This window comes from Lynx canadensis, chromosome E3 (genome assembly GCF_007474595.2).
Source record: "Lynx canadensis isolate LIC74 chromosome E3, mLynCan4.pri.v2, whole genome shotgun sequence".
NCBI lineage: Eukaryota > Metazoa > Chordata > Mammalia > Carnivora > Felidae > Lynx > Lynx canadensis.
The window spans coordinates 36795136-36821950 of NC_044318.1; the positions used below are offsets into that span (position 1 = coordinate 36795136).

At 43.6% G+C, this 26815-nt stretch overlaps 1 protein-coding gene across 4 annotated transcripts in view; it reads left to right on the forward strand.

Moving 5' to 3' along the window:
- The first annotated feature begins 19354 nt into the window (after positions 1-19354).
- Positions 19355-26815, forward strand: part of RNF216 (ring finger protein 216) — a 145272-nt gene continuing 137811 nt past the window's right edge. For 3 of the 4 annotated variants that reach the window (XR_003965724.1, XM_030301681.1, XM_030301684.1), the window contains exon 1: positions 19355-19464. The gene's annotated coding sequence lies outside the window, so the exon portion shown is untranslated. Of the gene's footprint in view, positions 19465-19702; positions 20438-26815 lie in introns of those variants that run through there. The other variant, XM_030301682.1, reaches the window with a different exon arrangement.

Below are 26815 nucleotides of genomic sequence, written 5' to 3' on the forward strand. Positions count from 1 at the left end.
TCTTCCACTCTGGCCTGGAGGACGAATACATGTCTCTGTTATCCCTGGGCTGGCATCCCAGCCCAGTCATCATAGCATCCCCAAGACAGACAGGGACGGTGCTATCAACTCGGTCATTCTCCCAGGAATCTTTGCTTCCAGAGTTTAAGCTCCCCATCTTGACGATACTTTTAAAATGACCACTGCACAGTGTCCCTTCTGTGGCATTCTGCTGGTCTCAAGGCCACAGATCCAGAGGGTGGGGTCTACCTGACTCCACCTTTTAGGTGGCGGGGCAAAGTCACACTGCAAATTGCATGGACACATGATTCACTGGGGCTGGGTTGCCGGTGGGGGCGGGGGAGGTGATTACTCGAACAACCTACTATAGTCCTTGGTTTCCATTTCCATAGCTGAGCCCACCACTCTAGGAGAAACTCCCCATTTCCAGTACCCTCGACATGGCCTAGGACCTGGTGTTGTCCCAAACTTCTGCTCAAGCTGAGCGCTGACCCAGAATTGAATGGTGGCTTTTTCCCCAAGTAACAGGGGGGGAAAATGATTGCAAACAAATTCTTTTTTGCAGTTAAAATTTTACCTTCATAAAATGTGATGCAGGGGCGCCTGGGTGGCTCAGCCAGTTGAACACCTGACTTTTGATTTTGGCTCAGGTCATGATCCCAGGGTTGTGGGATCAAGCCCCACGTTGGGCTCCCTGCTGAGTGTGGAGCCTGCTTAAGATTCTCTCTTACCCTCTGTTTTTAAAATTAAAAAAAAAAAAAAGTTTAAAAAAATGTGGTGCAGCACAATTTCTCAAATTTACTCGCTTTGTAAGCCCTTTATATAAATTTTGAGACCCTGAAGTGTTATCGCGTTTACTGTATTAGGAATTAAAATTGAGAGGTCTTTAAATACTTAATTATAAAGTCATTTAGAAATAATGAACTCATTACAAAGTAACAAAAAATAATAATGAACTCATTACGGAGTAACATAAATTTTTATTTCTGTGGAAAATAACTATATTTTCCAAAACAACCCCTCAAAAAAGCATGAGTGGGAAGAATGGCATTGTTTTGCCTTTTCTCAAATCTCTTTAAATGTCAGATTTCATAGGAATCAGGTGGATTCTCACTTCTGCTCCTGCATTCAGTCTGTTGCAATATGTTGTTTTAGTTGAAGTGTGGAAAGCAATTGTGGCCTTACACGTATATACATGATGAAAAGAAGGAGTGTTTTAATAGTCTTTTCAAACAATCATGTATATTCTTCTTTGATATCTTACTAAAACTTGACAAGTGGTAGTTTCTTTTTACTTTTCCTTTCTTTTTTTTTTTTTTAAGTAGGCTCCACACCCAGCACAGAGCCCAACATGGGGCTTGATCTCTCAAGATCCTGAGACCAAGAGTCAGACACTGAACCGAACGAACTGCCCAGGTGCCCCAGCAAGTGATAGTTTCTTTTTTTTTTAGATTTTTTAAAAAAGTTTATTTTATTTATTTACTTTGAGAGAGAAAGAGAGAAAGCAGAGGAGAGGCAGAGAGAGAGGGTGAGAGAGAATCCCAAGCAGGCTCCACACCTAGCACAGAGCCTGGTGCAGCACTCAATCCCACGACCCCCGCGATCACGACCTGAGCTGAAATCAAGAGTCAGCCGCTTAACTGAATGAGCCACCCAGGAGCCCCTCAACCTACATTTTTAAACTCTGTTTCACTAAAATCCTTTGGTCTATCTTGCATTTTATAATTCTTTTAAGTTTATTTATTTACTTTGAGAGAGAGAGAGAGAGGGAGGGGCAGAGAGAGAATCCCAAGCAGGCTCCATGCGGTTAGCACAGAGCCCCATTCAGCACTTGAACTCACAAACCGTGAGAACATGACATGAGCCAAAACCAAGAGTCATACACTTAACCAGCTGAGCCACCCAGGCGCCCTTGGTCTATCTTGCATTTTATAGTGATCTTTTACACGTGCATGATTTTGTTACATCAGGCTTTGCTCATTCAGAAAATACTCCTTCACTGAGTTATGCATCTTTTCCAAATATTGACACATTTCATAAAGTATAAGATACTTTCATAAATACTTTCATAAAGTATCTGTTAATATCACCACCCATTTCATCAAAAAAAATTTTTAAGTATTGGGAAACTGCCAAGCTCACAGTGGCAGATAAAAATGTTCTAAAATTCTAATTTTCTCTTGAAAGCTCCAATTTTATCACTGGCAGTAAACACATGGTTACTTTTTTAAATTTGCTTTCAAGAAAGTGTCTGCCAACTGCCAGAGTCTGAAATATCATACTTTATTGGCCAGTCGTTCTTAAAAGATGGTGTTCCAGGACTGCCTGGGTGACTCAGTCGGTTGAGTGTCTGACTTCAGCTCAGGTCATGACCTCGCAGTTCGTGAGTTTGAGCCCCGCATCGGGCTCTCTGCTGTCAGCATGGAACTCGCTTCAGCTCCTCTGTCCCCCTCTCTCTCTGCTCCTCCCCCATGTGTGCTCTCTCTCTCAAAAATAAATAAATATTTACGGGGCACCTGGGTGGCTCAGTCGGTTAAGCGTCCGACTTCGACTCAGGTCACGATCTCGTAGTCCGTGAGTTTGAGACCCGCGTCGGGCTCTGGGCTGATGGCTCGGAGCCTGGAGCCTGCTTCCAATTCTGTGTCTCCCTCTCTCTCAGCCCCTCCCCCGTTCATGCTCTGTCTCTCTCTGTCTCAAAAATAAATAAATGTTAAAAAAAATTTTAAAAAAATAAATAAATATTAAAAAAAAAGATGGTGCTCCATTAAAAAAAAAAAAGGTAGCCAGTTTAGTTCATGACTCAGCTATTACCCAAAGGCTTTTCCTCAAGACAACCCCTGTTTCGGGCATACTCTCCATTCAGAGTATGAAAAAGACATGTACTCAAGGGTCCAGATTTAATGAAGTCAATACTTTTTTTTAAATGTTTATTTATTTTGGAGAGAGTGCAACCAGGGGAGGGGCAGAGAGAGGGGGACAGAGGATCCAAAGCAGGCTTTGTGCTGAGAGCAGAGAGCCTGATGTGAGGCTTGAACCCACAAGCTACGAGATCATGACCTGAGCTGAAGTCGGATGCTCATCCAACTGAGCCACCAGGTGTCCCAATGAAGTCAATACTTTCACTGCTTCTAATGAAGTACATTCATTTTTTAAAAAAATTTTTAATGTTTTATTTTATTTTTGAGAGAGAGGGAGAGAGAGAGAGAGAGAGAGGGAGAGGGGCAGAGAGAGACACACACAGAAACCGAAGCGGGCTCTGGGCTCTGAGCTGTCAGCACAGAGCCCGACACAGCGCTCGAACCCACAAACCGTGAGATCATGATCTGAGCCGAAGTCCGGCGCTTGATCGACTGAGCCACCCAGGCGACTCAATAATGAAGTACATTCTTAAGTGAAACTGGATTTTTTTTTTCTTGCAAGTGCATGGGTGGTGAATAATACAGTGACTGTGGGTATAGGTTAGTGCCATTGTCTCGATTAATGTGAAGACACCAACACTTTTACCCATCATTGTTTTGCACATTAGCAAAAATAGAAAATAATGCCTAGTATTTCTATGAAAAAAGTTTTGACTTCAGGGACTCCCTGAAGGCAGTCTCGGGAAGCCGCAGGGCTCTCCAGACCACACTTCGAGAACCACTCTCCAACAATGAAAATGACTCACACCTACATAGGAATGAACCTCCCGGTTGTAATGCTGAGTCAAAGAAGCCAGGCACAAAAGAGTATATCCGATATAATTCTGTATACATTTAGGAAATAAAGGGCACAAAAGCCTGGAGAACCCCATCCATGGCCTTAAAAGTCAGGATAATGACTACCCTTAGTCATCTAAGGGAGAGGAGGGCAGTGCCCGAAAGAGAGCAGGAGGGGTTTTCTGGGGTTCTGGTCAAGTTATTTGTCTTGTTTTGGGGGCCAATTATACAAGTGTGTTCACTTCGTGAAAATTCATCAAGCTCATGATACGTGTACCTTCCTACATACCTTCCTACTTGAATTAAGAGGTATTTGTGACATGGTTTCCAGCAGTACTAAGTAAAAAGAAGCCTCCCCCTGCTGAAAACCACCACCCCCCACCAACGCCAACAACTCTGAAAGATTTGCCTAAATGAAAACAAAAGTGATAATCATGACAAAATAGTTGCACAATATGTGTTTGCGATGCTATCTCAGCCATCATTCTTTCATTGCGTATGTAGCACTTCCTACATGGCAAACAGGCAGGACAGACATGCCCTCCAGAGAGGAATGACTGTTTGGGACTGTATCTGGAAATGTTTGCATCATGTTAAGCAGGGACATCTTCTTGAATTAGCGTGAGAGGTTTAGTAAGACAAATTCAGGATGTTGGAATACATCAGCTGCTTCGGGGAACCTTTCTAGGAGGTCCCTCATGAAAGAGACAAACTGAGGCTCCAAATGACTCCTGTGAAACCAGAGAAGGCACAGTTCTGGTAGAAGAGGCTTCTTGTTAGGGGCCTGCTTTCCCAAAAGGGCCATAGTGCTGAACCAAGGAGAGGAGCAGAGTTGAAAACCCAAAGTACTCCTAGTTCAAGATAAAGAGTATGGACATGGCAAGGCAAAAATGGACCTGGGGGAAGGCTGATGGCCAGGCTCTTCAAAAGCAGCTCCCTTTATGGACTCTCTACCACAGGGGAGTAGCCCACGTGTGGCGAGAGACAATGGAGGTTCATGGGGGCAGGCATCTCAACTCAGGAAGTCCCAGCTGAAAAGCACGGCCTTGACCTCCAGAATGGAAGTTCTTCTGTACCCCATCTGTCACGTTTCCCAAGTCAGAACATTCACCCCCTCCCTAGTCACGTGAAACCCTCAGAGTCTCTCCTAGGAAAGGACCAGTGAGTGACCCCAGGCCCAGGCAGCCCTGCACCTGACTGACTCCCCCGGATTAACATCCTCTTTGGATCTCTCAGCCCAGTAACGACTCAAGATCTTGTGGCTCTGTGATTATTTTAAGAAGTTGTTTTATGCGACATCCACATTGTTTTTGTTGTGTCCAGTGGAAGGCTTGCCTCAATGACTTTGATCTTATTTGAGTGGACACAGCCATCCTCCAAGTGGGTTTTTAAATTTTTATTTTATTTTATTTTTTAATTTAAGTAGGATTCATGCCTGGCATGGAGCCCAACATGGGGCTTAAACTCATGACCTGGAGATCAAGACCTGAGGTGAGATCAGGAGTTAGATGCTTAACCGACTGAGCCACCCAGGCTGCCCTTGTCATTTCTTTCTTTTCTTTTCTTTTCTTTTTTTTTTAGGTAGGCTCTACATCCAATGTGGGGCTTGAACTCACAACCCTGAGATTAAGAGTTGTGTGCTCTACAGACTGAGCCAGTCAGGCACCCCTAAGTGGTTTTTTTTTTTTTTTTTAAAGGAAGTCTGCAACGCTTCCACTGGCTCCCGAACCTTCCATGGTGCTGTCAGATCCCTCAGCCTGGCGCCCCAAGTCTTCTGGGATTTGGTCCCAGCTTTTCTCTTCCCTTGTCTCCCACGCCCCCGCCCCTCTCCACTCCCTGATTTACTTCGTCAACTCCTAGATCCTCTGCTCACTGTGTTCTTGCTCACCATCAGGACTTTGCTCCCGAGCACCCTTCACATTCTTTCACCCTCTCCTCCCCTCCTCCAGCTCAAACTCTTCACCCAATAAATGGCTGCTCATCCTTCCAGAATCTGCCTCACCCTCCATTGACGGACCCTCCCTCTTTAGTCTCCACCCCCCCCAGGAATGAATGATCACCCCCTTCACTGTGTCTCTACAGTTCCATATTGATGCTTTTTTTTTTTTTTTAGTACGTGCATTACAATCTTTATTAACAAAGCTTCTTCCTTTTTCCCATGTGAGTATTTCTCGTCATTTCTTTACTTGATTATTATGGCTAGTTGCCCATATTGGTGTGCTGGGGCTACCATAACAAGTACCACAGACTGGGCAGCTTAGACAACAGAAATGTATTTTCTCACAGTTCTGGAAGTTGGGAAGTCCAAGATCAAGGTGTTGGCAGATTTGGTTTCTTCGAGGCCTCTGTCCCTGGCACAAGATGGCCACCTTCTCTCTGAGTCTTCACTTGGTCTTCTCTGTGTGTTTGTCTATGTCCTGGTCTCTTCAGTCATATTGGATTATGACCCACCCTAATGACCTCTTTTTAACGTAATTACCTTTTTAAAGACCCTGTCTCCAGATACAGTCACTGTCTGAGGTACTAGCGATTAGGACATCAACACATGAATATTTGGGGGACACAGCTCAGCCCATAACATCACCCTACTAAGAATTTGACACTAAGCTCATTATTAGAGATGACATACAGTGTTACCTTCGGAAGTCTAATTTAGAACATCTGTCACCTATATTAAATTCAAGCCAGGGCATGAAGGAAATCACCTTCAGCACCTCTTGGGTACCTCGCTGGCTCTCAAGGTGAATAAGGTGATTGTTATTCAGAGTTTCTCACAGGCAGGTAGAGCACTGGGGACCACAGGTGTACAACTGTTCTCTAGAAAAGGCAGTTTGGTGTCTTGGTGGGCAAGCCCCTGACATGGGCATTTTCCTGTCAAGGTACTTCTTGCCAGCAAGAACGCTTTTGTCCTTCAAGGTTCTGTACCCACTTCATCTTCTCCGTACCAATGGCCAATGCGCAGTAAAATTCCCAGGATCATTGTCGGGATGCCAACCTCCACGGCCTTTAATGAGATGGTCCCTCCATCTGGTGGTATGTGTAAATATCGCTTCTTTGGTTCTCAATCCTTCTTTCCCCCTGGTCTGGAGTCCCACAAGAGTCATGAATTTGGATTTCTAATGGGTGGTCTGTGATGGCTGGATCTCAGGACAATACCGAGGCTCACATCCCCTGGTGATGTTGGCTAATTCAGGGGGTTTGAGTGTGCCCTGGCATTCTTCCAAGGTGGTGACTGAAAGATAGCTGGCGTCATCTGCCCCAGAGGGGCAGACCAGACCTCCCATACCAGGGTCACTTTGATGGATCTGGGGATACACTCTGCAGCTTTTTTGCTTTTTAGAGCTCAACCAGCAAGTCCTGATCAGATCTTACGCAGGCATCTCTTTGAGACTTTGAGTGGCTTACAGCTTCTCTATTGATGCTGTCTTTAGCAAATTTATTCAACACGTATTTATTGAGTGGCTTCTATGTGCTAGCCATTATGCACTAGAGGAAGAGTAGAGAGAAGAAAGAAAGAAAGAAAGAAAGAAAGAAAGAAAGAAAGAAAGAAAGAAAGAAAGAAAGACCAGTCTTCATACAGTGTACCACAATGGAGGAGAGAGCATTCCTCCAATAATAACTAATCACTAATTCAAACATAATTAAAAATTGTAAATGGACTATAAAGGACTATTTCAAAAGGGACGTTGATCTACCCCCAAATTGTCTCTGAGAAGGCTTCTGTGAGAAAAACAGCATTTGATCCGATGACTGAATGACGAATAGGCTAAGTGTAGGCACTCAACACACATTTTAGAGTCTGATTCTTCCCTCAGAAGCTTCCTTTAAAACATGGATGTGAAAAGAGATAGACAAAGGAGAAGAGAAAGCAATGGGGCATGGGGTGGGGTTTGCAATAGAAAGAATCTGGAAATTGGTAAACTGCCTGGGTTTCACATCAGAATTGGAAATTAACAGTCCGTGTGACCTCAGGCAAGTCCCAGGCCCTCTGCTTTCCAGCTATTTATACTACTTTGGGATTAGACTGGCTCAAGATTTTCCAAGGCAGACACACATAGCACTGTTGCTGGGCAAAATCATTTTAATTGATACGTGTTTTCACGTTAATAGCTTTTTGTTGGGTTTTTTTTTTCAGTTTATTTACCTACTTTGAGCAGGGAGGACAGGCAGAGAGAGAAGGAGAGAGAAAGAATCCCAAGTAGCCTCTGTGCTGACAGTGCGGAGCCTGATGCAGGGCTCAACAGTGAGATCATGACCTGAGCCGGAATCAAGAGCTGGACATTTAACCGACTGAGCCACCCAAGGCACCCCAACAGTTATTTATTTTAATATGAATACAAGCAATATAAACACAATATAAAATCCATGATTTCAAAAACATTACTGCTCAGGAGAAGGACAAAATGGTGCTAAGACTTCCACTCCCTAAGTTGGTGAGTCATCTGCTCACAGCAAGCAACTGGAAAACTGGGCATATCATGAAACAGCGGTTTTCAGACATTGGCGGCATGCAGCCCAGGACTGGGTGCCCAAGAGTAAGATAACAAATGAGCTGAGTGAGCCTAACACCACCCCAGCTTATGCCTGGAAGCAATTTCCGGATCAGAGAGGAGCGAGGAAGGGGAATCTCATCAGAACCCCGGAGCCTTATCAAGCGGAAGAGATAGAGATCAGAACTCAGAGACTCAGGCAGCTAGAAATCGGAAGGCATAATGTTGGGAAGGGCAGGGTTGTGGAGTTCATATTATACGTGGAAGTAAAACCACAAAAGATGAAGGCAGAGATGGAAGTATATTCTTGTAAGTGACTCAGATTAAACATAAAGTGGAATAACATTATTTAAAGATGGGTTGTGATAAGATCAGCACGCATGTTACAAACCTTCGTGAAATCATTAAAATAGTAATACGAGGAGGGGCGCCTGGGTGGCGCAGTCGGTTAAGCGTCCGACTTCAGCCAGGTCACGATCTCGCGGTCCGTGAGTTCGAGCCCCGCGTCAGGCTCTGGGCTGATGGCTCGGAGCCTGGAGCCTGTTTCCGATTCTGTGTCTCCCTCTGTCTCTGCCCCTCCCCCGTTCATGCTCTGTCTCTCTCTGTCCCAAAAATAAATAAAAACGTTGAAAAAAATTAAAAAAAAATAGTAATACGAGGAAGTATAGCTAATAAGCCAATAGTAGAGAGAAAAACAGAAATCTCAAAATTACTCAGTGACATCCAAAAGAAGACAGGAAAAAAAAAAATAGGAGGGTCAAATAGAAAACAAATACAAGATAATCTACATAGATTTAGACCCAATCACATCAAGAATTATATTTAACTAAAATACTCTGAACACTTTAATTGACAGAGATTGTGAGATTGGCTAAAAATGCAAGATGCAACTCTATGTTGTCAACAAACCTACAGTCACAGCTGGAGAGTTCAAGACTTGACTCTCACTAATTACAAGAACAAGGGGATGGAAAATCAGGAAGGATGTAGCTTTTAACATGGACCTAGTTGACATGTACAGAACATGCCACTGAGGAAGGGCAGAATAGACATTCTTTCCAAATGTATATGGAAAATTCGCCAGAAACTCCTCGGCCCTGTAACGAGTCTCAGTGAATTTTTTAAAGTTGGACAGCTTACACGGTATGTTTTCTAGCCATAAAGAAATTAAATTAGAAACCAGAGAAATATCTTAAAAACTCCCCCAACTAAAAGATAAAAAAAAAAAATTAAGTTTATTTATTTATTTTGAAAGAGAGAGAGTGAGGAAGGGGCAGAGAGAGAGGGAGAGAATCTCAAACAGGCTCAGCACTGTCGGCACAGAGCCCAACATAGGGCTCGAACTCACAAACCGAGAGATCACGCCCTGAGCCAAAGTCAGACGTTTAACCGACGGAGCCTCCCAGGCACCCCTAAACACAATTCTAAATAACCCATGGGTCAACAAAGAAATCACAAGGGAAATAAGAAAATGTTTAAATTGAATGGAAATTTTAAAAATATATGTATCAAAACTGGGGCACCAGAGTGACTTAGTTGGTTGAGTGTCCAACTCTTAAGTTCAGGTCATGGTCTCATGGTTCATGGGTTCGAGCCCCACATCGGGCTCCGTGCTGATGGTGCAGAGCCTGCCTAGGATTCTTTCTCTCCCCCTCTCTGCCCTTCCCTTGCACTCTCTCTCTCAAAAATACATAACCTTTTTAAAAAATTTTAAAATATATATATCAAAACTAAAATTTGCCCTTCAGAACACACTTTTAAAAAAATTTTTTTAAATATTTATTTTTGAGAGAGGGAGACAGAAACAGAGCATGAACAGGGGAAGGGCACAGAGAGAGGGAGACATAGAATCTGAAGCAGCCTCCAGGCTCTGATCTGTCAGCACAGAGCCTGATGTGGGGCTCGAACTCACGAACCATGAAACCATGACCTGAGCTGAAGCTTAACCGACTGAACCACCCAGGTGCCCCCAGAAGACACTCTTAAGAAAATGCAAAGGCAGTCCCACCCCACTCCTGCCAGCCTCTCCACCTGCTACCCTCTAGGCTCCGTGGAGAATCCTGTCACACTCTGCAGCTACAGAGGTCCCCGGGAGCCTGTGCAAGAAAGTCAAGCTGAGCAATAACTTGCAGAACTGGGGAATGCAGAGAGCAACCAGGGTCACCTATCGGGCTCAACGCCTCAGCAGGAACAAGGGAAGTCAGGTCATGTGGACCAGAGGTGGCATTTGTGGTTTTGTAATTTGGCTACCAGGAGCTTTCCTTTTTTCATCTGGATGCCTGAAGAATTGTTTCTTTTCCTATATATTTTTTTTTTCTCAAAGTTTTGCCTTTCTTGCTTAGGCCCTTTTTCCATCTGCGGTTGATTTTTGTGTGTGTGTGAGGGAGGGATCTATTTTCTTTGTTTTTTTTCCATACGGATAATCAGTTTTCTCAAGAATCTACATATTTTAAAGAATTAATTTTATTTTTTAATGTTTATTTATTTATTTTGAGACTGTGTGTGTGTGTGTGTGTGTGTGTGTGTGTGTGTGCACCCATGGGGGCGGTTACGGAGAGATGGAGGGAGAGAGAATCCCAAGCAGTTTCCACGCCATCAGCGCAGAGCCGGACGCAGGGCTCAAACTCATGAACCATGAGATATGACCTGAGTTGAAACCAAGAGTCGGACGCTTAACCAACTGAGCCTGGGCCACCCACGTGCACCAAAATCATATATGGATGAGGGCATCCTTTTTCTCCCTGTGATACCAGCTGTCATATGTCAGGTTTCCACGTATGTGTGGATTTGTTTCTGGGCTCTCTGATCTATCCCACCGGTCTATTCCTCTATTATTGCCACACTGTCTAACTTACTATGTGTTTATAAAATGTCTTGAAATCCAGTGGAGTAAGTCCTCTTACCTTATTCTTCATCAGAAGTATCTTGACTGAGTTTTGTGTTTTTTTTTTCCGCTCTGCATTATTGTATAAATTTTGTAATTCGTTTAACAAATGCCTCCAAAATTTAGTTCGGGATTACATCATATCTAAAGGTCAATTGGGGGGAAAATTATCTTTAGACTATTGGGTAATCCTTTTCTTGAACATGGTACATTCCATTTATTTTACCATTAATGTTTCTTATAAATACTTTTTATCAGATTTTTTGGTGCTTGCTTTATGATCTAGTACATAATCATTTTCATAAATACATATCTGAAGGTAACATGTATTCCCCTGATGCGTGTAATATTCTATATATGTTCATTAGATCAAACTTGTTAATTATGTTGTCAAAATATAAAGAAAACGAAAAGGCAAGAGAGTGAAAGAAAATATACACACTACTTAGGGACTCATATCCAAAATAGAAAAAGAACTCTTACAACTCAATTATAAGAAGACAAACAACTCAATTTAAATAATGGGCCGAGGGGCACCTCAGTCACTAGAGCATGTGACTCTTGATCTTGGGGTTGTGGGTCAAAGACCCATGTTAGGTACAGAGATTACTTTTAAAAATCTTTAAAAAATTTTTTTGTAGTGTTTATTTATTTTTTTGAGACAGGGAGAGAGACAGATTATGAGTGGGGATGGGGCAGAGAGAGAGAAAGAGAGAGGGAAACACAGAATCTGAAGCAGGCTCAGACTCTGAGCTGTCAGCACAGGGCCTGACACGGGGCTGGAACCCATGGACTGCGAGATCATGACCTGAGCTGAAGTCGGCCACTTAACTAAGCCACCAAGGCACCCCCAAAAATAAAATCTTTGAAAAAAAAATAATGGGCCAATACAAACAAACAAGAAACCCAAAACTTCACAAAAGAAGATGTAAAAAGGCACAAGCAAAGATGCACAACACAATTAGCCATCAGGGAAATGCATATTAAATCCACACCAATACACCACTATACGTCCATTACAAGGCTGGAATTAAAGACTGTGGGTGACCATGAGGAACACCTGGAACTCTCATTCCTTGCCAGGGGAAAAGTCAAATGGTACAACCACTTTGGAAAACAGTTTGCCACTTAATACATGACTCAGCAATTCCACACCCAGAAAATGAGAACAGATATCCACCCCAAACATGTACATTAATGTTCCTAGCAGCTTTATTCAAAATAGCCCCAAACTGGACACAACTCAATGCCCATCATCTGGTGAGTAAAGGAACCAACTGTGCTATAGCTGTATAATGGAATTCTACTCAGCAGCAAAAGGAATAAACCATTGGCACACGCAAAGTGGAGGAACCCCAAAAACATATGCTGACCTAGCCTTGTACAATGAAAACTACAAAACATTGTTGAAAGAAGATGTAACCAAATGAAAACACCTCCCATGTCCATGGGTTGGAAGTATTAATATTGTGAAGATGTCAATACCACCCAAAGAAACTTACAGATTCAGGGCAATCTCTATCAAAATCCCAGTGACACTTTTTTTAATAGAAACAGAAAAACCCATCCTAAAATTCATATGGAATCTCAAGGGACCCTAAATAGCCAAAGCAATCTTGAGAAAGGAAAACAAAGCTGGAGGAGTCACACTTCCCGATTTCAAAACTCACTCCAAAGCTACAGTACTCAAAACAGTGTGGTACTGGCATAAAGAAAAAAAATAAAGAATTACAGAATTCTATATAAAAAAAAGTGATATAAAAATGGATCAACCTAAAAGGAAAATCTAAAACTATAAAATTAGGGCCATCTGGCTGGCTCAGTTGGTAGAGCGTCTGACTCTTAATCACAAGGTTGTGATTTCAAGCCCTGCGTTGGGTGTGGACCCTACTTAAAAATTAATTAATTAATTAATTAATTAAAAAAATAAGCAAAGCTTCATGACATTGGATCTGGCAATTATAGATTGCCAAATCTTGAGATCTCTTGGCCGTGACACCAAAGGTATAGGTGTCTATTTAAAAACAGACCAACAGGACTTCGTGAATATTTAAAAATTTTGAGCATCAAAGACAATATCAACAAGGTGAAAAAAGGCAACCCACATGGGGCACCTGGGTGGCTCAGTCGGTTGAGTGTCCGACTTCACCTCAGGTCATGATCTCACAGCTTGTGAGTTCAAGCTGTGCTGACAGCTCAGAGCCTGGAGCCTGCTTCTGATTCTGTGTCTCCCTCTCTCTCTGCCCCTAACCCACTTGCATTCTGTCTCCGTGTCTCTCAAAAATAAACAAACATTAAAAAAAATTTTTTTAAAAAGGCAACCCACAGAATGGGGGAATATATTTGGGAATCATATATCTGATAAAGGATCAATATTCACAATATACAGACAGCTTCTGAAACTCAACAGCAATGAAACAAATCCACATAAAAATGGCCAAAATATTGAATAGACATTTCTCCAAACAAAATATACAACTGTGAATAAGCACGTGAAAAAATGCTAAAGATCATTAATCATCAGGGAAATGTAAATCAGGACTATAATATTACTTCATACTCATTAGGATAGCTATCATCAAAAAACAGAAAATAGTAAAGATCGGTAAAGATGTGGAGAAATTGGAACCGTCGTACACAGTCGGTGGAAATGTCAAATAGTGGATAACAATATGATGTTTACTGGAAAATTAAAAATAGAATTACCAGGGGTGCCTGGGTAGCTCAGTCGGTTGAGTGTCCGGCTCCTGATTTCAGCTTGGGTCGTGATCCCGGGATTGTCAGATCAAGCCCTGTGTCAGGCTCCATGCTGGATATGCAGCCTGCTTGGGATTCTCTCTCTCTCCCTCTGCCCTTCTCCCCCATTTGTGCTCTTTCTCTCTCTCTTAAAAAAAAAAAGTTAAAAAAACAGAATTACCCTATGAGCCAGTGATTCCGCTCCGGGTATATATCCAGAAGAATTTAAAGAGATCGCTGTATACTCATGTCCATAGCACCATTATTCACAAGGGTTAAAACATGAAAGCAACCCAAATGTCCATTGACAGATGAATGGATAAGCAAAATGTGGTAAGGCACACAATGGAATATCACTCAGCCTTAAAAAGGAAGGAAATTCTGACACATGCTACAACATGGATGAACCTCGAGAATGTTCTGCTGAGTGACATAAAACCAGTCACAGACAAATCCTGTATGATTCCACTTACACGTAGTACTTAGAGCAGTGATAATCATAGGGACAGAAAGTAGAAAGGTGGTTGTCAGGGGCTGGGGGGGGAGCGGGGAATGGGGAGCTATTGTCCCATGGGTATAGAATTTCAGTTTTGCAAAATGAAAACAGTTATGGAGATGGATGGTGATGATGTTTGCACAACATCCATTATGAATACATTTGATACGACTGAGGCATACACTTAAAGATGGTTAAGATTTGAGATTTTGTTGTGTGCATTTTACCACAATAAAAATTGGGAGAATAAACATATGTTGAGCAGAAGAAACCAGACACAAGAGTGCATGCTTTATGATCTCCTTTATCTGAAACTACAGAAAAAGCAATTCTAATCTAAAGTGACAGAAAGCAGATAAGTGGTTGCCTAGCATCCAGGGCTGGAGGTAGCGGATCAACCACTACAGGTTGAGAAAGGAGCACCAGAGAATATTTGGGGGTGATGGGAATGATCTCTATCTTGATTGCAGCGGAGGTTATATGCGTGGGTGCATGAATCTGTCAAAACTCAGAAATGTACACTTACAGTGGGCACGTCGTATTGCATATAAATCATTCTGCAATAACACTGATTAAAAAAAAAAGCAATGCGCTAGAATAGCAGGAAATTACTGCTTCTGAAAGCAGATCGAGTTCAGGAATAATTTCCTCCATGGCCAGACTAGCACAGCTTCATCGAGATAAAACTGATGGCAATACTCACAGCTCTTGGGAGTGAGGATGATATACAGGGTGTGGAAATGGCAGTCCTCTACTATTATAAATGATTTTACAGGTGGCAGGCACATTAAACTAATTGTAACCAGAAAATGAAATACAGGAAGCAGTGCTGCAATGACTCACAGAGGTGTATGAATTATACCCCAGCTTTCTGGAAGGCTCAGAGTGTTCTTATGTTGCACACCTTCCACCATAACTGCACGGAAGTATAGCCAATACACATGGGACGAGTTTCCATAGATGGGAAAACTCTTCCCGGGAAAGTAGCAAAGCATCGCTCTGGGCAATAGTTTTGTCTGCAGGCAGATCTCTTCTGCCCTTTCTGATTTTGGGTGCTGGTTAACGTTAAAAGCAAAAAAAGAAAAAAAAGTGACTCCTCTTATCGACATAGAACATTTTTCCTTATAATAAAAACATGGAGCAAAAATCCCTTAATACTTCTGACTGCTCACAAACTATTCCATCCTTCTCTTTTTTTTAATTAAATTAAAATTTACTTTATTTTATTTTTTTAAGTACTACCCAACGTGGGGCTCGAACTCACAACCCCAAGATCAAGAGTCACACGCTGTACCAACTGAGCCATGCAGGCCCCCCTCATTTCTTTTTTTTTTAGTTTTATTTTAATTCCAATTAGTTAACATACGGTGTTATGTAAGTATCAGGTTGCCATCCTTCTCTTAAGGAAGCTTACTTTCAGTTCTATTAATCTATCCTTGATTTTCATTTTTACTTGTATTTTATTGGTTGGTTTATTAGTTAATTGGTTGGCTGGTTTATTGGTTGGTTTCCTCTAATTATAACTTTTTAAGAAGTCAGTAACAGGGGTGCCTGGGTGGCTCAGTCGGTTGAGGGTCTGACTTTGGCTCAGATCATGATCTCCCGGTTCGAGCCCCACGTCGGGCTCTGTGCTGACAGCTCGGAGCCTGGAGCCTACTTTGGATTCTGTGCCTCCTCCCCTGCTCACGCTCTGTCTCTCTCTCTCTCCTCCAAAAATAAGTAAACATTAAATAAAAAACTTAAAAAAAAAAAAAAGAAAAAAAAAGAAGTCTATAACATTGTTTTATTTCCTGGAACCTATTTTTATGGTCACTTTCTGCTTTATGGAGAGTGAGACTTGTTTTCTATTTATAGAGGGAAATGAGGCTTCCCTTTTAAAATAAATATATTTTGGGGCACCTGAGTGGCTCAGTTGGTTGAGCGTCTGACTTTGGCTCAGGTCATGTCTCACAGTTTGTGGGTTTGAGCCACGCATCAGACTCTGTGCTGACAGCCCGGAGCCTGCTTCGGATTCTGTGTCTCCCTCTCTGTCTGCCCCTCCCCCATCCACGCTGTGTGTGTGTGTGTGTGTGTGTGTGTGTGTGTGTGTGTGTGCCGCTAAAAAATAAACAAACATAAAAAAATTAAAAATATATATTTTGATGAAAAATGAATCTGTCTAAAGAACAAAATATTACTTATAGGCAATAGGTCACTTAGGCAAAAATTGTGATATTCCCATACTGCTCAAAAGTCTGAGGTTTGTTAAAGGCTGTTCCCTTTCCTGCTCTGCTGTTTTGTGGTTCAGTGACAGGGCAGGTGTGGGCTCCTCTGTGACATCTTGAGAAGATGGAGCAGGGCCAGCAAATCAAAAACAACAATGACGATTAACTGAATCTTCAAAGCACGTGCCGTGGGACCATACCACCCTCTTTCCTGGGCAACTATCTGCTGGGCTGCTGGTCAGTCCTCCTCATTCATTGAAGATTTTAGGAACTGTCTTATTCCACGCCCACCTCTGTTTCTGACATCTTTCTTGACGATTTAATATCCTCTTATATAATCTATCTACACCCAGCCCTTTGTTTCTTAATCCCTGCCCTTCGATGATCTACGCCTCCTCTCTACCTCAGGCACCCTCGTCGTGGGGCTTCAGCGATCCCTTGGCTCATCATTACCAACAACTGCATCATCTCCAAAATCTCAATGTCAAGCATACCTCTCATTGACCCACTGTCTCCAGCTCCTTTCTTCCCCCTGCATCTAGGTGGGTGGCTGGAGAAAGCCCCATATCCTTGCTGCCTGGCTTCACTTTAAATCTCTGACCACAGAACTCCAGAGCCAGCAAGGCCACAGCATTCAGCTCATCCTGTCTCTCTCCTTTACAAAACTGCAAGATCTTGTACCCGGCCTCACTCTCAGCCAATGTCCCTCCTTCTGGTTTCCCTGAGATTCAGCTCCATTGTATTGCATCTCTGAGCAGCATCTATCAACACCGATAATTTTCCTCCTTCTTGGAACACTTTGTCTCTATGGCCTCTGAGATATCACACGCTCCTGGTCTTCCTTCTCCTTCACTGGGCTTTCCTCCTCAGCACCCTCCTCTACCTGGCACACGTTGAAGTGACCCTGAGCTCCGTCCTCTCTCCTCTATCTACTCATTCCCTAGGTATGAGTATAGCCAGTCCCATGGCTTTATACATTATCCATATCTCAGTGACCCCCCCATTGTAAATCCCTAGCCTGAGTTATCCTGTCTTTCTGAAGCTTCAGACTCCTATATCCAACTGCCTATTGACATCTCTATTTGAAGGTCTAGCTGGCAATTTAATGTGTTCAAAACACGTTCACTTCTTCCTAGGCCGACCAAAACCTGTCCCTCCCAATTTCCCCCCCTAGTTGTGAGTGGAACCACCATTTACTTAGTTGCACACGCCAAAAACCTTGTGGTTACCCTTGATTCCTTTCTCTCTCACCTCACATCCAATCCACCTGCAAATGTCTCTGTTCTACCTAAAAAAAAAAAAAAAAAAAAAAAAAAAATCAATCCCTAATGTGATTATTTCTCACCACCTCCTTCCTGACCATCCTAGTTAAAGTCACCATCACATAATAATTATTTTGACTCCCTCAATCGCTTCCTAACACATTCCTGCTTCTACTCTGAGATCTCTAGAGTCTGTTGTTCAAATAGCCACCAGGGTCATCTTTGGAAAACGTTCTCGGAAAAATCAGCCCACACCCCTATTCCCAATTCTCTAGTGACTTCCCATCACAGTTGGAAGAAAATCCAGATTCTGGGGGGCCTGGGTGGCTCAGTCGGTTAAGCGTCCAACTCTTGGTTTCAGCTCAGATCATGATCTTACAGTTCCTGAGTTCCAGCCCCGCATCAGGCTACGTGCTGGCAGGCAGGAGCCTGCTTGGGATTCTTGTTCTCTCTTTACCCCTCCCCTGCTCACGCTGTCTCTCTCAAAATAGATTTTTAAATTTTTTTTTTTTAAATCAAATTTCTTATCAAGACTTTCTATCAGGGCACCTGAATAGCTCATTCGATTAAGCATCCAGCTCTTGATTTGGGCTCAGGTCATGATCTCACAGTTGGTGGGATGGAGCTCTATGTGGGGTTCCGTGTTGACAGTGTGCAGCCTGCTTGGGATTCTCTCTCTCCTCTCTTTGTCCCTCCCCCTCCCCCCCCCAAAATAAATAAGTACAGATTAAAAAAAAAAGACCTATGATTTGGCCCCCTACCACCTGGCCAACCCCCATTCCCTACCACACTCGTCTCACTCACCGCACTGCAGGCTCGCTGTTTTTCTAACACGCCAGGCATCTCCCTTGTGCTTGAAGTGTGTTTCCTCCAGGTGGTCACCATCGCTCTCACCTCCTTATGTCATTCCGTATTCTGCTGAAATGTCCCCTCTTCGGAAGACTCCCTGACCACACCGGTATCCTCATCACATCACGCTCTATCCCTTTCGCTGCTTTATTTTTCCTATGCGTGTGTTTTGTTTTTTTTTTTCTTTGCCTGAACACTTTCTGCCCGAACCAGTATTTTAGTTCATTAGTTTACTAGTTAGCGAGTTCCCTAGCTATATACCCACCCGCCAAAACATAAGCTTCAGGAGAACAGGGACCCTCCATACCGTTGTATCCCCAATTCCTAGAACAGTGCCTGGCTGACAGGAACCTCTCCGGAAAATACATATTGAATGAATGACTTGCCAAAGACAAGGGGTGCAAACAAATGCATATCCAGCGGATTTTCACGGGCACCTGTTTCTGCCCACCTCCACCCCCACCCCCACCCCCGACCTATTCATCTCTAGGGAGATGGCGACACTTCCTAGGGTGGCGGGAAGGGTACCTCAGTTTCCTTCATCCTCCCACCCCGTGGGGGAGTCAAGACTCACTGGGTGGTGAGCGGAAAGGCGTCCCTCTCTATGGTCTTACTCCCCAGGTCCCTCCTCCCTAGCACCCGGCGTGCCTCTATGGTTCTTCCTGTCATTAGTCGGGAGGGGGCGCTGTGCGCAGGCGCGGGGTGAAGCCGCGGCGGGGCCGGAAGGAGTGCAGCGGCAGCCTCGGAGGCGGCGGCGACGAAGCTGTCGGCGGCCGCTCCCGGTGACTAAAAGCCGTGGCGACAGAGGCCGCCGAGCCCGCTTGGCGAGCCGGCGAGCTGAGTGGCGAGTAAGTGTCGGCCGCGGGGCGCGTCCAGCTCCTCGGCAGGCCGTGTGAGGCGAGTGGCGTCTCCGCCCGGCGCCTCCATTAAGCCCCGGGGTGGGGGCGGGGGCGGGGGCCTCGGCCGTGAGGGGCGGCGGGGCCGAGGAGTCGGGGGCGCGGGCCTGGCCCGGCGGCCGCCCCAACGCGAGCGGGCCCGGGGCCGCGCGGGGCGCCGCCGAGGGACGCGAGCAGTGGGGCCGGCGGCGAGGCGGGAGCCACAAAGGCGCAGGCGGCCGGCGGACCCTCCCCCGCTCCCGCCACTTCGGGAAGTTTCGCGGGCCGGCCCCCGGCCTGCTGCGCGAAGGCGAAAGCGCCGAAAGACCGAGTTTCCCCGGCGGCACCTCGCGGGAGGCGGCGTCCGTGGAGCCGAGCGCGGCCTGGAGCGCGCGAGCGGCGATGCCCTATGACTTTGAACTCCGGCGCCCCCGGCCTAGGGGCGCCGGGCCTCAGTCCCAAACCCTCCCGACTCGGTTCAGGAGGGCTCTCTTGTCGAGAAAGCCGGCGACTCCCACCCAGCCCTTGCGGGGACATCCAAGTGCGTCAAAACCCTCTGCAGAGCGGGGAACGCGAACCCGTCAAATGTACCTGGAGCGCCGCGCAGTGAACGAGACCGCTGTTCCCGCGTGGGATGTGGCTGAATGCTGTGTGGAACGCTCGTCTCGAAACTTCGGGCCGCTCCAGTCTCGTGCGAGAGCTCCCTGAGCGCCGGCAGGGTCCGATATAAACCAGCCAGGGGGCCTTGTAAATAACTCCAATACAATGTGATAAGTTCCTGGGTACAGCTTGTCCTAGGCACTCTGCTAACGCAAAGAGAAGATTTTTGTACCCTGCTGGGAGCTGGGAGAGGACAGGGAAGATTTTAGGACCGACCTCAGTCTCTTGCACGCTTGCCTGAAGACCGCAAAGAAACAACCTTGCTTTGTTCCGTTTATTATTATAGGTAATTTATTGGGGCTGGGGGCAGGGAGTGGCGTGAACTGGAGGAAACAGCTAGGGAGCCTGGGACCAGATTTTGGATCACCTTAACTCTTAAATAGAGCCTAGCGGCAGCAAGTCAAAAAAGCCTTCCAGCCCCTATGGAGGAATCTGATAAAGGAAGTTGAGATACGAGTCAAGGAGACTGCAAGTTTATGAAATAAGGTAGTTGAGTGAGCTTGTGTTTGCCAACTCCGATAGCTACTATTTAACGAGCGTTCACTATATTCTAGACTGTGTTGAGATACTTGCAGACCTCAGGACTAATTCTCCTGCCTGGCGATGTTATTTTATCTTCATTGTCAGTGAGACAAAACATGATGCTAACCATGGGCTAGACACCGTTTTAAGCATTTTCTTTAAAACTCTCTTAATCTTCGGGGCGCCTGGGTGGCGCAGTCGGTTAAGCGTCCGACTTCAGCCAGGTCACGATCTCGCGGTCCGTGAGTTCGAGCCCCGCGTCAGGCTCTGGGCTGATGGCTCGGAGCCTGGAGCCTGTTTACGATTCTGTGTCTCCCTCTCTCTCTGCCCCTCCCCCGTTCATGCTCTGTCTCTCTCTGTCCCAAAAATAAATAAACGTTGAAAAAAAAAAATAAAAAAAAAAAAAAAAAAAAAACCTCTCTTAATCTTCAATGATGGGGGTTCTGTTATTGTCCTTAGTTTAAAAAGGAAGAAAATGAGGTGCTGAAAAATAACTTCTTGAGTCACAGAACTGGGTCAGAGCTGGGACTTGAACTCAGTTTGGTTCCATAGTTCGTATTTCTAATAATTCTGCTATGTCTGTAAATGGTGTTTTTTCAAAAAGGTCTTCTGGAGTATTTGCTTTGTGCCAGGCGGCGTGCTATGTCCTGTAGCTATGGAATGAATAAGCTGCAGGGTCCTACGATCTCGGAACTGATGTTAGCAGAGGAGATAGCGATTTAACATAGCTTCCCAAGTAAGTGTAGGTTATTGTGGCAGCCACTTTGAAGGGGTGAGATATGTTGTCATTGGGGATGGTCAGGAAAGGTTTACCTGAGGAAGTCGTTTAAAATGAGAAACTGAAGGATGAAGGGAGTTAATTTGGTCCGGGAGGCAGTGAAAAGTCATCAGTCAACCAGAGGAGGAAGAAGCATGGCATGTTCAAAGGACTGAACCATTGTCCCTGCAGAATGGTGAATGGGGGGAGAGGTGTCAGGTGGGGTTAGCTAGGTCAGCAAGGATCATGCGAGACACCATTTCACAGGCCATGAGATTTTGGTTCTACCATGATGAGATTTTGTGATTTAAAAAAAAAACGAAAACAAAAAAACCCTTTGTGGTATAGGAAAATACATCAGAGGGTAGAACCTGGAGGCATTGTGGGGTAGCAGGGGCACTGTATTCATGAGTTCATGGAGGATTGAACTGTAAAAAAATCATTGAAAACATTGATTTTTTTTTCCCTCTTGTGGATGAGGATGTGCTTGCTTAATCTAATTTCTGAACCAATTTTCAGTTGACATTTGAGGAAAATTTTAAGGTTAATATGTTAAACTGTTTAGTGCACCCACGGAAGATCGTTGAGTTTAATTTTTGGTTAAAACGTTTCCTATTGTAGAAAGACTAACAAGAGGGTTTGTTTTGTTTTGTTTTGTTTTGTTTTAAGGGAGAGCGCAAGTAAGCAGGGGAGAGGGACACGGACAATTTCAAGAGGGTTCCATGCTCACTTGCAGCCCAACACAAGTCTTGGTCCCATGACGCTGGGATCATAACCTCAGCTGAAATCAAATGTCGGATGCTCACCTGACTGAGCCATTTTGTCTACATGTTAAAATTTGTGCACATTGTGTTTTCTTATTCTGAACTTACTACCTTCCTTGTTTTTAATAGTGTCACCATCCTCCAGTCACCCAACATCTAGGTCAACTTTGACTCCTTTCTTCCTCTTTCCCGATGGCTGTTTACATACAAAAGTCCTCTAGAATCTAACTGTGGTTGGTATCGTATTTTTTTCCTCGTCCTGCTTACTGTTACCTCTAGTTCATACTTCACTGCCTCTTGTTTTCTGGGTTTCCTGCTACCAAATATTTGTACAGTCTTACATATTGCAGTGAGGTTGATTTTTCTAAAGTACAACTTTGTGCATTGCTTTCCATTGGTTAGAAAATAAAATTTGAGCCGGGCTTCAGTTATCCATAGATGCATAACAAACCACCCCCAGACCTAGTAACTTAATACAGTTTTATTTGTTGGTAATTTTGTGAGTCAGGAGATTGGGAAGGGCTAACCTGGGCTGTTTTTTTCTGATCCACATGTTGCTAGTAGAGGTGGTAGGGTTGGAGGTTCTACTTCCAAAATGCTTTTTCACTCCCATGCCTTGTCAGGGACTACTGGGAGGCTGGGCTCAGCCGCATTTTCTCTCTCCACGTGAAGTTAGGGCTTTCCGTGTGATCTCTCCAGCAGGGTAGTCAGAATTCTTAATGGTGTTTCTGGGCTCCAGGAGCCCTAGGTGGAAGTGGCTGTTCTCTTAGGAGCACCGGGGGGGGGGGGGGGTCAGTTGGTTAAGCGTCCAGCTCTGAATTTTGGCCCAGGTCATGGTCTTGTGGTTCCTGAGATCCAGCCCTGCACTGGGCTCTGTGCCGACAACGGGGAGCCTGCTTGGGATTCTCTCTTCCTCTCTCTGCCCCTCCCCTGCTTGCGAGCACACACGTTTGCTCTCCCTTTTTCTCTCCTAAAATAAATAAACATTAAAAAAAAAAAAAAGTTATCTTAAAAGCAAAGTTTGGAACTAGCCCAGCATTCAGTTTAGCTTAAATACAGCTATCTTGGCTAAGCTTCCCTAAGTATCTGCCCTCTCCCAACTGGGATAGTGTCCTTATTGCACAAATACTTCATTCTGTTGTGCTAATTTGTAGTGTACTTAATTGTGTGCGTAGTTTCTCTCACTGTCCGGACTCCCCCAAGTTTTTTGAGGCAAGATCCATGTTGGGTTTTCCTGTGATGCATAACAACTTTTTTATACCATGTGGCAAGAACATAATAAATATTTGCTGAACTCTTTATCGTCTAGAAAAGTCAGAACGTATAAGAAAGCAAAAAAGTATAACTGCCTGAAACTTAATACTTAGTAATAACCTCACTAACTTTTTGTTTTGTTGACTTAATGCTGATTAACTGTTAGTACAGACTTACAATAAATAGATATCCAAATAATGGTTAAGATGAGAAGCTAGAATGTGAATGAAGAGCAATAATCACTTATAGACACTTGAGAAACCATTCTGGGAAGAGGTGCTGTGGAGCGGTATGACATGGGCATGTCAGCTTCTCCCAGATTATGCCTGGCTCGGCTTTGCCCACCTTTCTCTGGAGTGGCCAAAGAGATTAACTCGTTAAGTGGGAAACATCTTTTATTACCCCAAAATCAGTGTTGCAGAAGTGACCGACACATTGATGGAGATTACTCTGGAAAGTGGTAACACTACAAAACCCTAGGACCATGCAGTATTATATTAGGAACCTGTAGAAGGAAAAATGGAGATGTAACATGAATAGAAGAATGAGAAGAAGATTATAGTTGAAGAAAATCCTGATGAACTGATTGTGGTCTCTTAATCAGACTCTGGTTCTGTATGGCTCTGTTGAACAGCTCCGGACTCTTGACAGAGGAAGATGTTTTTGGAGCCACTCATTCATTCAGCCACTGTGTGAGATGCAGGAAATACAGCTATGAATAAGATAGTCAAGGACATGTGGAGAACATGATTCAGATGTGGACTTTTTCATATGTTGATACATCCACCCAAGGAAAAGAAGGGGATTTGAAAAATAGTTGTAGGAGGCAGAAGAGAAAACAGAATTGTCATCTAATTTTGTTAAGTTTTTACAGTATAGTAGTACTACATAAGATTCTCCACGGAATAATGAAGTGATGAAATATATGCTAATTTTTGGTTCTGGCTTGGAAGCATCAACTGCCTTATTGACTATAGAGTATAGTCATAAACGTACATATGAAAATTTTTACAATACGAGGAAGAGGCAAGATAAAATACTCTCTTAGGTAGCATTTCCAATTTCTGGATTCCACATTTATTTAACCATTTTCTTCAGCTGTTTGATCAAGAACCTACTTCCACAGAAAAGATGAAGTTTCTTATAGAAAGAAGTAAAAGTTTAACTGTGAATAGTTCTAATAAAACTAGTAAAAAGTAACCTGGAAAAGGAAAATAAAGCCCTTCCCTCCCCCAACGTTTGTATGTATCACCGACTAATTAATAAACACTATACATCTGTGTACTTGGGTTAACAAAATTCTTGTTTTGTTGGCATTTACCATTTACAAATGGCCTCTGATTTCATCTTCCACCACAGCCTTACAAGGTAAGAATAGCTATTTTCATTATAGGAAATAACAGTCATAATGTAACACTTGCTGTGTGCCAGGTACCGTGCTAAACACTTCATATATTTGATGCAGTTCATCTTAAAACCACTAATCTCATTTCACAAATGAACTAGGTCCAAGAAATTAAGCAATTTATGCAGTCACTGATTGACTAAATGGTGAAACCAGCATTCATGCTTAGGTAGTTTAATCTGAAGCCTGAATGAGAGGACATGACCTTTGCAGAGAAGCTAGTCAGGAGGAGGAGTTCTATCATCAGACTCCTTTTCTCACTGCAACTTGGGGTCTTTTTATGTACCACTCATTTGTGCAGAATCTTGCTCTTAAAGCACCACGAGTAATCTGTTCAACCACAAGTTTGACATTTTAACTAAATTAGGTAGATGTAAAATGAATCACATTTCTGTTGGATTTCTGTCGTAAAATTGAAGGAATTTTGTGGTGAAACAAGAAACTTGACTAGTAGAATTAAGTGTTCAGAATACTTTTAAAAAATTGTATTTGAAAGAAAAGTAAAGTTCTTGAATAGATGCAGTTCAAATTTGACATCAGAGCTCTTACCTTTCTCCTGTGCTCTTTGTAAATGATGTCCTAATTATTATTTCAAGTGAGATTTGTAATTTTTAAAAATTGAGTTACCTTTGTCCAGGTATAGATAACCAGAGAATTCTGTTGTAAGACTTAAAAAGTCTTGATACACAACTTAGTATTCTCTAAGTTGGAAAAATCCTAATGTTAATTTGACTTTTAAGTCTTTGTAGACATCATTTAATGAGAAGCCAGGGTCTGGGGACCTACTTTCTCTAAAGCATGTGGTTTCTCCCAGGAAGGCAAAGAAAATTGAGATTTTCTTAGAAGGAAAAACATTGAGTGGGTGGGTTATAGATAGGATCTTGGGACTAAAAGGGCCCCATGGCAGTTAGAATTGTCCTCCTTTCGTTCTTAATTATTTTCATTTTCCTAACTTTCATCAAATTAAAGCAAGAAAATGGCTCAAAAATCAAAGTGCAGGAAGATTTAAAAGTAGTTCTCCCCTCATGACGCCCCAACTACTGTTTCACAGAGGCAACCACTTCTTTTTTTTTTTTTTTTCTTATAATGGCTTTTGTTTGCCTAACTTTTCTATTGTGAAATACAGTACACACAAAGAAGTTTCACCCCAGACTGAGCTTGGGCCTGTGCCTAAACTAAACTTTATCTAAATGAAGTCATTCGATACATACTTTCTTATGTCTGGATTCCTTCACTCAACCTTTATGTCTTGGGGTCCATCCATGTCGTGTGTGTGACTTCACAATGGTTTGGGGGTTTTTTTTGTATTGTTTTTAATTGTGTGAACATAGCACTGGATATCTGTCCATTCCTTCGTTGATGTGAGTCCTTTTTAGTTTTTGGCTCTTAGAAAAATACTGCCGGGGTGCCTGGGTGGCTCAGTCGGTTAAGTGGCTGACTTCGACTCAGGTCATGATTTTGTGGTCCATGAGTTCGAGCCCCGTGTCGGGCTCTGTGCTGACAGCTCAGAGCCTGGAGCCTGTTTCAGATTCTGTGTCTCCCTCTCTCTGACCCTCCCCCGTTCATGCTCTGTCTCTCTCTGTCTCAAAAATAAATAAACGTTAAAGAAAAAAAAGAAAAATACTGCTGTGAACATTCTTATACATAGACCTGGTGCATATAAGCAAAAGTTCTATAATCTAGATTGCTAGTGGTGGGCTGTTGGGTCAGAGCATATCATCTTCCACTACAATTTATGATAAAGCATCAGACTTTATCATATTTTTTTTCTTTAAGTTTATTTTTTATTTATTTTGAGTGAGTGAGCAGGGGAGGGGCAGAGAGAGAGGGTGAGAGAATCCTAAGCAGGCTCCTCACTGTCAATGCAGAGCCCAGTGCGGGGCTCAAACTCTCGAACCATGAGATCATGACCTGAGCTGAAGTCAGACATTTAACCACCTGAGCCACCCAGGTGCCCCTTAG